At 50.1% G+C, this 14,091-nt stretch overlaps 2 pseudogenes; both read left to right on the top strand.

Moving 5' to 3' along the window:
- Positions 1–1,618: 1,618 nt before the first annotated feature.
- LOC123059937 (LRR receptor-like serine/threonine-protein kinase SIK1) lies at positions 1,619–11,199 on the top strand (annotated as a pseudogene).
- LOC123183386 (receptor-like protein EIX2) lies at positions 8,216–9,483 on the top strand (annotated as a pseudogene).
- Positions 11,200–14,091: the final 2,892 nt, after the last annotated feature.

Here is a 14,091-nt window from a genome sequence, read left to right as displayed (position 1 = left end):
TGGCACTAGGCAGTGATAGTCCGGTTAGTACATTTGCCTAACTACTGACAAACTAGTTCTTGTTCATTCAACACTATCATATCATATTTACCATTAGAATCTTCTCTCAAACATGTAGGGGACCGGTGGCTCGACTCCTGCTCCGTCGACCCCAGTCACTCCGATCTGGCAGAGTGATGGTGGTCGCGGTGGCGGTTTTGGCGGAGGTGGTCTTGGCGGTGGTGGTTTTGGCGGAGGTGGTCTTGGTGGTGGTGGTTTTAGCGGAGGTGGTTTTGGCGGAGGTGGTCTTGCTTGATGTCGATGATGATTCCGTGCATGTGGCCGTCGTGCCATGTCTTTCATGTTCCTACTTTTATGATGTTCCATGTCTTGCACTACTTTTATGTTCATGAACTTTCGCCGGTGAGGATCTTTAGATGATGATGATGAACTTGACTATGTTTAGATGATGATGATGAACTTGAGTATGTTTAGATGATGAACTATCATATTTCTGCATAATTCCATATTATTCTGCTTTGAAATGCTGTCAAATGAATTGAAAAAGAGAAACCAGGGAATTTTTTTTTTAAAAAATATGCCTACGGCAAAGCCGTCGGCATATATAAGCCCAGGAGTTACCAGGACGCGCCACGTGACAGCACTATGCCTACGGCAAAGCCGTCGGCATAGATGGAAATCTATGCCGACGGCTTTGCCGTAGACATAGCCCTGCCACCAGGAGAAACCAGGGGCCGACACGTGGCAGTGCTATGCCTACGGCAAAGCCGTCGGCATGGATTCTGTCTATGCCTAGGCAAAGCTCTACCACCAGGAGCACCACCGGATGCCACGTGGCACAGGTATGCCGACGGCTAGGCCGTCGGCATAGATTTCTACCTATGCCGACGGCCAAGCCATCGGCGTAACTCTGCCACGTGCCATTCCATGATTCGTCAGCGCTTTTGACGGCGCCGTCCGTTGCCGTCAGACGAAAAACACTGCCGACTGCTAAATTATGCCGACGGCTGGCGCCCGGCCGTCGGCATAGGCACCTATGCCGACGGCTATACTATGCCGACGGTCTGACAAGACTACGCTGACGTGATCTACGCCGACGGGTCTATGCTGACGGCAGCCGTAGGCATAGATCTATGCCGACGGCAAATGACCTATGCCGACGGCCCTGGGCTGTAGGCATAGACCGCGAGTCCGGTAGTGCTCGCTCGTCTCCAGCGCTGAATATCTGAAGAAAACTAACCCTATGAATCGTGGGAGAGCTTCCTTGTCATAAAAAAGGTCCCTCAAAGAAAAGAAAAAGAATCGTGGGAGAGCTCTGCCGTTTTCCGCACAATCTTCGTTGGTCCACGGCCGCTACCCCAGACCCGTTCTGCACGCGGCCATGGAAGTTCGTTCACTCCATCCCTGCGGTTGCGAATCAGCTCCGGTGGCTTTGCGGAAGGGGAAGAGGTTGTCTCGCCGGCAGGATCCAGTTCAATTGAAGCGACGGTGCAAGCTCGGAGCGCGGTCTCAGTGTCAGGGCGACGCTCATCTACGCGCTTCGCGAGATCGGGCATTGACTTCTCTCCCATCCCATCCTCGCCTCCGAATCTGGATCCAGAGATTTCAACAAGTCGTCATGGTCCAGGCATCACCTGCAACACTCAAAAATATGTGTAATTTAAGGTCTCTAGATTTCAGCAACAACAGCATCGACGGGGACATAAAAGAGGTGATTGGCAAGATGCCCAACTGTTTTAGCAATAATTTGCAAGAGCTCATTTTGTCCGGTGCCAACCTCTCTCGCACGACCATACAATTTGCGTCAACCCTTACTAGCTTAAACAAGCTTGAGGTCAGTTTCAACCAGTTGAGCGGTTCAGTTCTTGTGGATATTAGCAGACTTACAAATTTGACTTACTTAGGCCTTGATGAAAACAACTTGAGCGGTCCGGTGCGTATGGACATTGGCGCGCTTACAAGTTTGACTTACTTAGACCTTGGAAACAACAACTTGAGTGGTTCACTACCCGTAGAGATTGGTGCGCTTACAAATTTGACTCACTTATACCTTGGAAACAACAGCTTGAGTGGTGTGATATCAGAAGATCATTTTGCTGGTTTGGTGAATTTAAAGTTCATCCACTTATTTGGTAATAACTTGGAATTCATTATGGACTCGCATTGGGTGCCTTCGTTCAACTTGGATACGGCATTGCTTTCATCTTGTAATTTTGGTCCCTAGTTTCCTAAATGGTTTCGATGGCAAAATAGCATCCGTCAACTTGAAATTTCAAACACGGGTCTAGTTACCTGGATCCCAGATTGGTTTTGGAAAACCTTTTCTCAAGCTACACATTTGGACTTATCCTCAAACCAACTTAGCGGTGAGTTACCATTCAATTTGGCATACCTTGTTCACTGCAAATGAAATATCTGGGCGAGTGAGAGTCAAATACTGCAATCCACCAATGACACTGCGATACCGGAAAGAATCATCGGCACCAAGAGGCTGTCCAGACACCCGTGCAAGCTGGTCGGAGGTAGACAACGGTTTGGAAGTGGGCTTACAATTCTCCATGTTCACACGGTGTAAAAGATCCATGGCATACTTCCGTTGTGTCAAGGTCATCCGCCCTGAATTGTATGACGCTTTCAAGCCAAGAAAGTACTCCAACGGCCCAAGATCCTTGATAGGAAAGGTGGCCGCAAGTGAATGAACAAGACCGTCAACTGCACATGGAGAAGAGCCAGCAATAACGATATCATCCACGTAGACAAGCATATAGATCTGAACATCCTGATGGCGCAAGAAAAACAGAGAGGCGTAGGCTCGGGAGGGAACAAAACCCAACTAGAGAAGACGTGAACTGAGCTGAGCATACCATGCGCGAGGAGACTGTTTAAGTCCATAGAGAGCCCGCTGCAACTTGCACACATGAGAGGGATACCGAGCGTCCTCAAAACCTGGTGGCTGCTGCATGTAGACATCCTCAGACAAGTAACCATGAAGGAAAGCGTTGCTGACATCAATCTGTCGGAGGATCCAGCCGCGAGACACAGCAAGAGCAAGAACCAGTCGAACGGTGGCCGGCTTGACAACCGGACTGAACGTATCACCATAGTCAAGGCCAAGCTGTTGTGTGAAACCACACGCGACCAAACGAGCTTTATACTTATCAATGGAGCCACCCGAACGATGCTTAGTCTTGAAGATCCACTTGCTCCCAACGACATTAACACCACGCGGACAAGGCACAAGAACCCAAGTCCTGTTGCGACGAAGGGCGTCGAGCTCATCCATCATTGTTGTGCGCCAAGCATGCTCACGGAGGGCATCGCGGTGAGAGACAGGCATAGCGTGAAAAGCACGGCGGCGAGGGTCGTAGCAGACAGTTCCATCAGTTGGGACAAGCGCACGACGAGTATAATCTCGGGTATGCGTGACCATGGTGTGACCCGGAGCAGCTGGAGGCGTCGCGGTCGAGGGGGCAGGGCTGCCCTCAACAGAAGGCGACGCGAGCTGGTCGGACGGCGAGGAGGGAGCAGCAGCCTCCTGCGCCGAGGACGGCGTAGCAGCAAGCGGTGAGGTGGCCGGCGATGGGCCGGGGAGGCTGGCGCGGGCGCTGATGATGGGGCATGTGACGCGGCCGGGGAGGTCGGCGCGTCCGCAGCGGGCTGACCAGCCGAGCGGCCCGCGAAGGGTGGGCACGTCGTGGATGATGGGCCGGGCGACGAGGCAGCCGAAGAGCCGGGCGACGTGCATGCACCATGCACGTCGATCACCGAGGAGGAAGGAGCGGCGTCCTGGGTTGCCTGCACAGTAGCAATAGGGCCTGGAACAAGCGGATCAGTAGACAGGTAGGATAAGTCATATTTACGCATATGGTCACCCGTAACCGGCTCATTGGAAGGAAACGACAGAACATCAGCCAAGGAGGAGATATCGACGGTGACCCCAGGGGTGGCATATGGAAACACAGACTCATCAAACACAACATCACGGGAGATGTAGATACGGCCCGTGGAACGGTCGAGACATTTGTACCCCTTATGCAATTGGCTATAGCCTAAGAACACACACATAGTGGACCGAAAAGCAAGCTTGTGGGCGTTATATTTGCGCAAGCTAGGCCAGCAGGCGCACCCAAAGGTGCGGAGAAAGGTGTAATCGGGTTGGACCTTAAGGAGACGGTACAAGTGTGTATCTTGTTGGAGAACAGGTGTAGGCATGCGATTAATCAGGTAGCATGCAGTAAGGAAAGCTTCGTCCCAATACCGTAAAGGGAGAGACAACTGGGCCAGTAAGGCCAGACCCGTTTCCACAAGATGATGGTGTTTGCGTTCAGCAATCCCATTTTGCTAAGAGGTGTGTGGGCAGGACACACGATGAGCGATCCCAGTGCGTTGGAAATAGCGGTGTAATTTGTGGTACTCGCCACCCTAGTCGGACTGAACGGATATGATTTTAGTGCGAAGAAGACGCTCAACATGAGCCTGAAAGGCATAAAATACTTGCTCAACGTCAGACTTGTGCTTAAGAAGATATATCCAAGTGAAACGTGAATAATCATCGACAAAGCTCACATAATACTTATAGCCTTCGGAAGAGGCAAGGGCAGGCCCCCAAACATCAGAATGAATTAACTCAAGAGGCATAGTAGAAACATGAGTGGATAAAGTATATGGTAATTGTCTACTCTTAGCACACTGACAAGCATCACACACGGAAAGATGACGTTCAGACGAACACACTAAATCATTGCTTTAACAATGTTTTGAACAATATTATTCGAGGGATGACCGAGATGCTGATGCCACTGAGACGGAGTGGTCTTGACACTGAGAGACTCTTGGCGAGTGGAGGAAGACAACGTGCGACCAAACGGGATGGGGTAGAGGCCGCCATGACTTCTACCGCGAAGAAGAATTTTCTTCGTGGCCGTGTCCTTAACAAGGAAAAAGAAACGGTGAAATTCCACAAAAACATCATTATCAAGAACAAGTCGATAAACAAACAATAGATGTTGATGTATATGTGGAAGATGAAGAATATTTCGTAAGCGAAGGGATGAACCGGGTATAGTGGAATGACCAATATGCGAAATAGACAAACCTGCACCATTCGCCACTTGCACTTGATCCTTCCCGCCATAGTGCTCATGGAAGTGAAGACGATCAAGATCACTCGTCAGGTGGTCCGTCGCACCGGTGTCCAGGATCCAGTGCGGTGGTTCATGCGTGGAGGAGGAGTTGGAGGCAGAGTTGGCGGCGCGGTGGTCGCGGTCATAGCGGCTGCGACAGTCCGACGCCTCATGTCCCCAGTTCTTACATATCTGGCACCTAGGGCACCAGCGACGGCTGCCACCCCCATTGCCTCCTCAATTGCGGTCGTTGCCGCCGGTGTTGCCGTTGTTACGGCCAGGGGGACCGCCCTGGGCAGAGCCGTAGCTCCCCGATCCAGGCAAAAGAGAGACAGTGGAGGAGCGGCCACCACCTGGGCGTCCAGACTCGGGCACACGACTGGCGTGATCATGGTAGGCCGGCCGGGAGGCGGCGTTCGCGGAGGACTGCCAGCCCTCAACTTCCGATTGCTGCCGCTGTAGGGCCTCGTAGTGGAGGACGCTGGAGTAGGACGCAGGAAACGTGACCGGCACGCCGACGAAGTTCATCGAAGCAGCGATGGGGTTGAACGCCGAACCGAGCCCGGTCAGCATGTAGTTGATGATCTCGTCATCGCGAAGAGGAGAACCGGCGGCGGCCATCGAATCGGCGAGAGATTTTAACCTTCTGCATGTACTCGCCGGCGGGTCTATCTCCTTTTGCGTAGCGCCTGAATCTGACGCCGAAGGTTGCGCACGTCGGCGCTGTTCTCGGCGGCGAACATGGTGTGCATGGCAGCCCAAGCAGCATCCGTCGTCCTGCATCCGATCAGCTGCGCGGATATCTCCACGCTCATGGAGCCGAGGAGATGCCCGAGGACCTTTTGATCAAGAGTCCACCACTGCTCGTATTCGGGGTTGGTGATGGTACGAGCAGCATCACCGGTGCCTGTCGTCACGGTCGGCTCCGGCGCCTTGGACGAGCCATCGAGGAACCCGTGGAGGCGTACGCCGGCGAAGTTGGGAAGGGCGAGAGCCCTCCACAGCATGAAATTACTGCGGTCAAGAGAGACCGCGATGGGCGGAAGGACGGGAACGGGAGCCGACGCCGAGGGTGGAGCGATGACGGGGGCGGACATGGTGGTGAGGGCGAGGGCGGAGGACGTGGTCATCGCGGCGGCCGATGAGGAGGACTGATCGGCGGCGGGAGACTTGGACATCGCGGCGGCCGTGAGGAGAGGCTGGCGGCGGCGGCGGAGGGAGGAGAGGCGGCGGCGGATAGGTAGGCTCTAATACCAAGTTTGAGAATAGGTTTAGGCTTTCCCGTGGGGCAAAGCCTCTCCACATCTTTCTATATATAATGATCAGCATATACAAGTTATATACGTGACACGCTAAACCTATTTTAACAGGTCGACTGAGAAATTACAGTCGCCTGAGCATAGGCACTCATATATAATAAATAAAATAAACTATGTGTGTGTTCCTCTTTCTTTTATACCGTACGAACGCACAGGCTCATACATACGCACGTACACTTGTCCCTATGAAGTATGAACGCACGCACGCACACACATTACCCGAACACCAACGAGAGACTGAGTCGATACATCATTTTGAGATTGACGAAGTCGTCACAGACGCTTTCATAGTCGACGAAAGCGTCTCCTCCCACTGATTAGTGTATCGGTTCATACGGGTGTTAGGTGGACTACAAATTCTCAGTCGCGTGAGACATAGGCCCTCCCAAATAAAGTGTATGCCTGCGTTGCTGGTGCTGATTGCTGAATCCATCGATCAAAGTATAGATCGATCGTGTGGTTTGTATACGTGCGTTCTTGTGTGGTTGTTACAATTTACAAGTGCTAATATACCGATATGGTACTACTTACGTCCAGTGAAGGATTGCTAACAGAAGGTCAGCTTTACACTGCGGTGCACTGGGCTAGCAGAAGCTTCCCTTGGTCGTCGTTGTCATCACGTGTCGCCTCAAAGTAGTCGACACAGCACAGTGGCGGAGCTTGGCAAGAATGTATGGGGGGGCCAAAAAAATTTTAACCACTGCAATGAACTAGAAGTCGTCGCCTTCAGACAAAATTATATTCATATTACCTATATTGGTTGCAAAGTACATACATATATACTTCAAAAATCAATCAAAACATACATCTTTGTATACATATACGGCTAAGTTTTCAAACCTCAACGAGACCACGCCATGGGGGTACTATAGATCAGCTTTTCGGTCTCTTTTTTAGCCCCAATTCGAGTAACTAGGTGAACAAATATGTGCTGCCAACGGCAGGACAAATCCTTAATGAGATCAAGTCAATAAGAGTACTAATCAAACTCATACAGGGAAGCAAAATTACTGGATAAGGAGTGGCCGACCGGCCGGCCGTTCATGCAGATGCAGGAAAGAACATGGCGGCAACAGATTAGTGGCGAAGACACAACTGGAGAGCGTCCTTGTTCCTCGCTGTTGCCGGCTGTGCGCGCGGCCTAGAGGTGGAGCTCGTCAAGAGTCGGCGTCGAGCTAGTGTGGCGTCAGTGCCAGATGAGACGGAGCAGCCCAGTGTCTGAGTAGGAGCAACCGAGCTGTGCATGCATGAAGATGAGCGTATGCATGCAGACTGCAGGTGCCAGTAGTAGCAAATAAAAAATGAATCTCCTTTGGGCTGGGGGGGCCACGGCCCCCTCAGACTTGTACATAGCTCCGCCGTTGACACAGCATGTAACTGGGCCAACATCCTCCACCAATTTACTCCCTCCGTCTCATAATGTAGGACGTTTTTTGGCACTAATGTTGTGTTAAAAAATCTCTTAAATTATGAAACGGAGGGAATGTTTGATTAGGATTCTCAAGAAAAATTATTTGATTGGTTTGAACCATGAATGTTCACATCTTGGGTCCACAAGAGAGTGATGGAGTGACGGTCACATCTGTGGTAGACGATAGCCCCTGCAAGTTTTTTCTCCTTTGAAAGTTGATCTGATGGAAACTGTACCATGACCATGTTTTCGCTTGGGCCAGCTAGCTAGCGTGTGACTCATCCGAAGTTGTGGTAACCGATAGCCTCTACAACATACACCACACAACAACATTTCTCCTTTGATCGACACTTCTTCTTAGGTAAAAACTGCACCACTGATGACCATGTTTTCGTTCGGCATCCCCTCCATGCCACTGCCAGCACACACTAGCCGACCCCAGAGCAACAACGCCATGGCCGCAGCGAGCTTCCTCTTCCTAACCATCCTAGCTGCAGCCATCACCACCGCCTACTCCGTTGACAGCACGAGCGAAATATCCAACGGGAGCTGCATCCCGGCCGAGAGAGCCGCGCTGCTCTCCTTCAAGGCCGGCATCACGCGTGACCCAGACAATCTCCTTGTCTCATGGCAGCAAGGTGTGCACGACTGCTGCCGGTGGAGCGGCGTCACCTGCAGCCGGACAGGCCACGTCCTCATGCTTGACCTCCCCTATGATGATCCAATTCCAACAAGTTATGATTTCCTTGGTTTCGATGGTTACCCTAAAGACCACTCGCTACGTGGACAGGTATCTTCTTCGCTGCTTGCTCTCCAACATCTCAAGCATCTAGATTTGAGCGGGAATATTCTTCTTGGAGGTGAAATGGCTATGCCGGGATTCTTGGCCTCTCTCCAGAGTTTGACTTATTTAAACCTCTCCAATATGGGTTTTCGTGGTAGAGTGCCTCCTCACCTAGGCAACCTCTCCAAACTGGTACACCTTGACATAGAGGGGTACACGTACACTGATCTATACTCAAAGGATATATCTTGGTTAGCGCGTCTTCAATCCCTGCATCATCTTAATATGGGCTCCGTCGACCTCAGTGGAGTTGTTGACTGGGTCCATACAGTCGGCGCCATCCCCAATCTGGCTGTAATGATTCTGTCTTCATGTGGTCTTCATAAGATGAGTACTCCATCATCACTTCAACACCACAACCTTACGGTTCTTGAGGAGCTTGAACTCTCAGCCAACTCTTTAAACAGTCGGGCTGAACACAATTGGTTCTGGGATGTTACTAGCCTCAGGAGGCTAAGCTTAGAGGGTTGTGGATTACCGGGCACGTTTCCTGATGAGTTGGGAAACTTGACCTTGTTAGAGACCTTTAACATTGACGACAACAACATCCAGGGGATGATACCAGGAACACTAAAAAATATGTGTAATTTAATGTCTCTAGATTTCAGCAACAACAACATCGACGGGGACATAAAAGAGGTGATTGGCAGGATGCCCAACAGTTAAAGTACATCTACTTATTTAATAAGAAGTTGGAACTTATTATGGACTCGCATTGGGTGCCTCCGTTCAACTTGGATACTGCATGGCTTTCATCTTGTAATTTGGGTCCCAGGTTTCCTACATGGTTTCGATGACAAAATAGCATCCGTGAACTTGAAATTTCAAACACAGGTCTAGTTACCAGGATCCCAGATTGGTTTTTGAAAACCTTTACTCAAGCTAAACATTTGGACTTATCCTCAAACCAACTTAGTGGTGAGTTACCATTAAATCTGGATTTCATGTCACTGGTTGCGCTTTCAATGCATTCAAATCAACTGACTGGTTTGATACCCAAGTTACTAAGAACAGTTGAGTTATTGGACATATCAAGAAACTCTTTAGATGGGTTTGTGCCAAATTTCCAAGCTCCATATTTGGAGGTTGCAGTCCTGTTTTCAAATTCTATAACCGGGACTATTCCAATGTCAATTTGTTGACTGCAACAACTCGGGTCTTGGATCTTTCGAACAATATGCTTTCAAAAGAACTTCCTGATTGTGGCCAAAAAGAGTTGAAACCGCAGAACCAATCTAGCAACAACCCTACAGGAGGCAGTTCATTAAGTTCTTTCAGCTTGAAAATCACTAGTCTTCTTCTAAGCAACAACCGTTTTCACGTGGATTTCCTTTGTTCCTACGACAATACCAGAATCTTACCTTCCTTGATCTAACTCAAAACAAATTCAGTGAAGAGTTACTTAGTTGGATTAGTAAATCCATGCCCGGTTTGATTATGCTATGATTAAGATCAAACAACTGTTTTGGTCAAATCCCAAATGAAATAATGGGACTTCAGGATGTTCTTATTCTAGATCTATCTAATAATAACTTTTCCAACGCCATACCACAGTATATGGAAAACTTGAAATCTTTGACTGGCACTGCTGCACAGATGATTATACAACATTTGATGATCTTTTCAATGAATAATACATTGGAAAGTATGGTTCCGCTAGTATGGGTATGTCTAATGATAGCTTGTCAGTGGTGATAAAAGGGCAAGTGCTTGAATACACAGAGAATGCTCTATATTTGATGCAGGCAGCTGGCGGCGGGAGGGAACATGCGCGGACGAGGGGGGAGGGTTTTGGGAGGGCCAGAGTGGTCAGAAGCGGGTGCGGTTGTTGTCCGGACGCCCGCAAATCCCCCCACCCACCCACCCACGTTTGCCACTGGATTGCGGGAGAAAGTGCGTCCGGACCGTCATGCGGATGGACGCAGGACCGCGTTGGATGACACAACATGTCCATACTGCGCAGTCCGGACGTATGCAGACGATTTGAGGGTCGGCGTTGGAGATGCACTAATTATGTAGTATTATGTGGAATTATTTGGATTTCTTATGCCGCCAAGTTCATAAGGCCGCGTTGCTAGATGTTTCTTTAGGATCATGAGAGCAGTATGAGATGCATGAGTCGATTCCGCTTAAATGTGTTTTTATCATTTTCGGCAAAATAGATTTTCATGTATGTGCAACTTCTGGTTAGTGTATAATTTAGTCAAAACAAGACACTAGTATTTGTATGAATCATATTTTTACTTGTCACTTTGTACTGGTGATCGACATTATGTATCATGATCTTCATTGTGACCAAGACAACACGAGCAGGAAATAGTTGTCAACTAACTCGGAGAGGTGGAAATAATGATAACAGTTGCATTCAAGGTCATCTTCGTCTTGATTTTGGAAGAGAACACATTTTTCTTCCATACAGTCAGTATCTTCCAGCAAATTGAACGTTTTGGTTTGAAATTATGCAACTTTCAGTTGTTTATAGTATATATTTACTGCCAATAGGGAGGCAAAAGAAGATGTCTATAAATTAGGATCAGAGAACGATGAAACAATTTACACCCAGCTTATTCACCATGATTTTACTCTCCGCAAAAAAAAGTATTCACCATGATTTTATTACAGAACCTGGTTCCTCGCAATTACAATCATGTACCCGGGAACACGACACTGCACAAAAATGCACAGAAAGCATTAATTGCAACATTGCAGGGGAAAAGGGGTCAAACTTGTGCCAGGATGCATTCGAGGTACTTCTAAAAGCTAGATTATTGATGGGAAGCTCGCGTACTACATCTCTACTCTTATAAAAAATTGAGTTGGTGATAATGATGTGCCTGTCATCTTGCAATATAGACTGTCTGATTATCTGACGAATAAAAAGCAAACTATGGCAATTTTGCAAAAAATACCCGCATCTCTCTCCACATTTGCAGATAGGGCTTTTCCTCGTTCATCCTTATCTTCTACAACCTCATTGTTGAGCAATTAAAAAAAGAAGCCTCTGGGACAATCTGGCATGATGGCCGCTGCCGGCATCGTCCATCCGCTCAGTCCGACCACCAATCATCACCACACCCCACTCCTCCTCACCTGATCTCTCCTCTTTCTCGAGATATCATTAGTTTTTACACATGAAATTACTCCCGCATGGATCAATCACAACAGGTGTTTTGTAAAAAAACATCTTGGTATTCCATGAAATGCACGAGCATCTTGCTAGTAACATTATAAAACAAACGGACCAATATACCATGAAAGAATTGGTGCACAAATAATATGCACTAAACGTGCTAGACAAGGTTTATGGTGAAGGATTCAACGCATTGGCATCGCCAGGTCTGCTGTCCACGCCGCCACGACGCCAGATAGTGTAGTCATCCTGCTCGTGTCCATCGGCAAGACCCCGCTGCGCCACGTCGTCGAGACCTGCCGTTCTCGACACGGGAGATGACACGTGGCTCCACCTCGTGATGTCTCTAGCAAGCGTATGCTCCAAAACGATGCCCCGATGTGGGATAAATACACCGATAGCGCCACCGTTGTTAGATCTGGGAGACCCAGATAGGGTTTCCCTCTGGAGCACGTGATGCCTCCTCTTTTTTGCGAAAAAATGTGATGCCTTCAACAAGGAAACGACGCATAGACACTGTCATCGCACGCCATGACCAAAGTTGGAGCCTAGTTTTTACCGGGGACCACTTCTCCCAAACTCGTAGGGGATTCTCTTTCAAAGGGCGCTCTGTGCGGAGGAGAGGAAGAGGTACTCTTTCAAAAAATAGAAAGTAAGCACAATAGTATTTTAGTGCAGGGTAATCAGTAAAACAAATTTCAATTTAAGAACCAACCTCTGATTGGATAGTTAGGAGGACAGCGGGATCCCAGCACAGCAAGGTTCAAGCCCTAGACTGTGCACTGCCGCTTGCATTTCTCTTGATTTATTTCAGAGTTTACGGTGAAGTTCGTTTAGTGCGAGGAGATGTTCCGGACGAATACAAGGTGTCTAGGATAACTTCATCAATCTCAAACATTGTGTTGGCTCATTATCTCGAAGGTGCTTATAACAGTAGGGTCTGCGTGCGTGCATTCAGAGGTGAGCGTACGACTATACGTTCGTATTTGTATTGTGTTGAAAAAATGTTTTCAATTTTGACAGGCAGGAGACCCCGGAGTGTTGTCGGCCCCACTCACGAGTGAACCCCTTCTCCATGCTCAGACTGAACTCGTAGTGGGAGTCTCTGATTCGCCTCGTGTGAACTAGTGTGCCGTGCAGCAGCATATTCCAAACGCTGCTACAGTACAATTGCTGTTAGTACAGGATTGCCATCATAACACGGTGAAATAAAAGCAAACAAACCAACGTTGTGGACTGGTATAATTGACAAGAGGCGACCCGACCAAATATTGTGTCAGGGAGGTGTTATAGATCGGGGCCTGGGAAGCGCTACGGTTGGGCCCCCTTGCAGTGGCGGAGCTATCAAAAAATATTAGAGGGACCGGATAGTATAAAGAGTGGTTAAAGTAAAAAATCAATATTATTGTGGACTGAACTTCATGTAAAACTTTCTTTTGCTCCAGCCAAGGGCGGGCCATGGCCCTTTCAGCCTTGCTGAAGCTCCGCCGGTGCCCCCCTGGCGTCGCCCTGGGGAATAACAGGAGGGTGCCATCCTTAGTATGGTTGGGCCCGTGGGCGAGATTGTGAGACAGTTAGTTAACTCTGCTTCACCGCGTGCAATTTTCATTCCTCCTGTAAAGTAGCTTCTGTGGTTGGAATTGTGAGGCCGCGACTAGGGTTTCCCCCTTTCCACCTCCCGCCGCCGCCGGCCGCCGGCCCCACGCCCCACCTCCACCCCCTTCCTCCCTCCCCTCTCCCCCGTCCAGACCCGCCTCGCGCCGCCTCCCCGGGAGGTGGCCAGGGCGGAGCTCGTGCCCCTCCTCCGCGGGCCTCCCCTTCCCCCTTTTCCGCTCGCCGCCGCCGACGGTCTCCCCCGGCGCTGGCCCGGATGGCTCCGGCGGCGGCGGGCCTTCCCTTCAGCGCGCGCGTGCTCCCTTCCCGGGGCAGGGAGGTGGCGGCGGTGCAGCTCGGCGTGGCTGCGGTCCGGCTGCCCTGCGGCGGCGGCCGGCGGCAGGCATGGTGTCGGCGCCACTCCTTGGCGGCGGGGCGGCGTGGTGGTGCTGGGTGGCCGTCGTCGCGACCCCGACCCAGTTTTGGGCCCGGCGGGCCCCATCTGGGTCCTAGCGGGCCGGCTCCCCGGCGTGGCTTCGTCGTTGTCTGTGTGGTGAGGAGGAGGAGCGGCTCGGATGTGGGGCGGTGGTGCCGTTGGCGTGCCGGCTGCAGCGCGATGGCGGGAGCTGTCCGGGAATGGAGTTCCCGGCCAGGCCTGTGGGCACATGGGC

Source organism: Triticum aestivum, chromosome 1A (genome assembly GCF_018294505.1).
Source record: "Triticum aestivum cultivar Chinese Spring chromosome 1A, IWGSC CS RefSeq v2.1, whole genome shotgun sequence".
Taxonomy (NCBI): Eukaryota; Viridiplantae; Streptophyta; class Magnoliopsida; order Poales; family Poaceae; genus Triticum; species Triticum aestivum.
The sequence above is the reverse complement of the archived record's forward strand: the minus strand, read 5'-3'. Positions and strand labels throughout refer to the sequence as shown.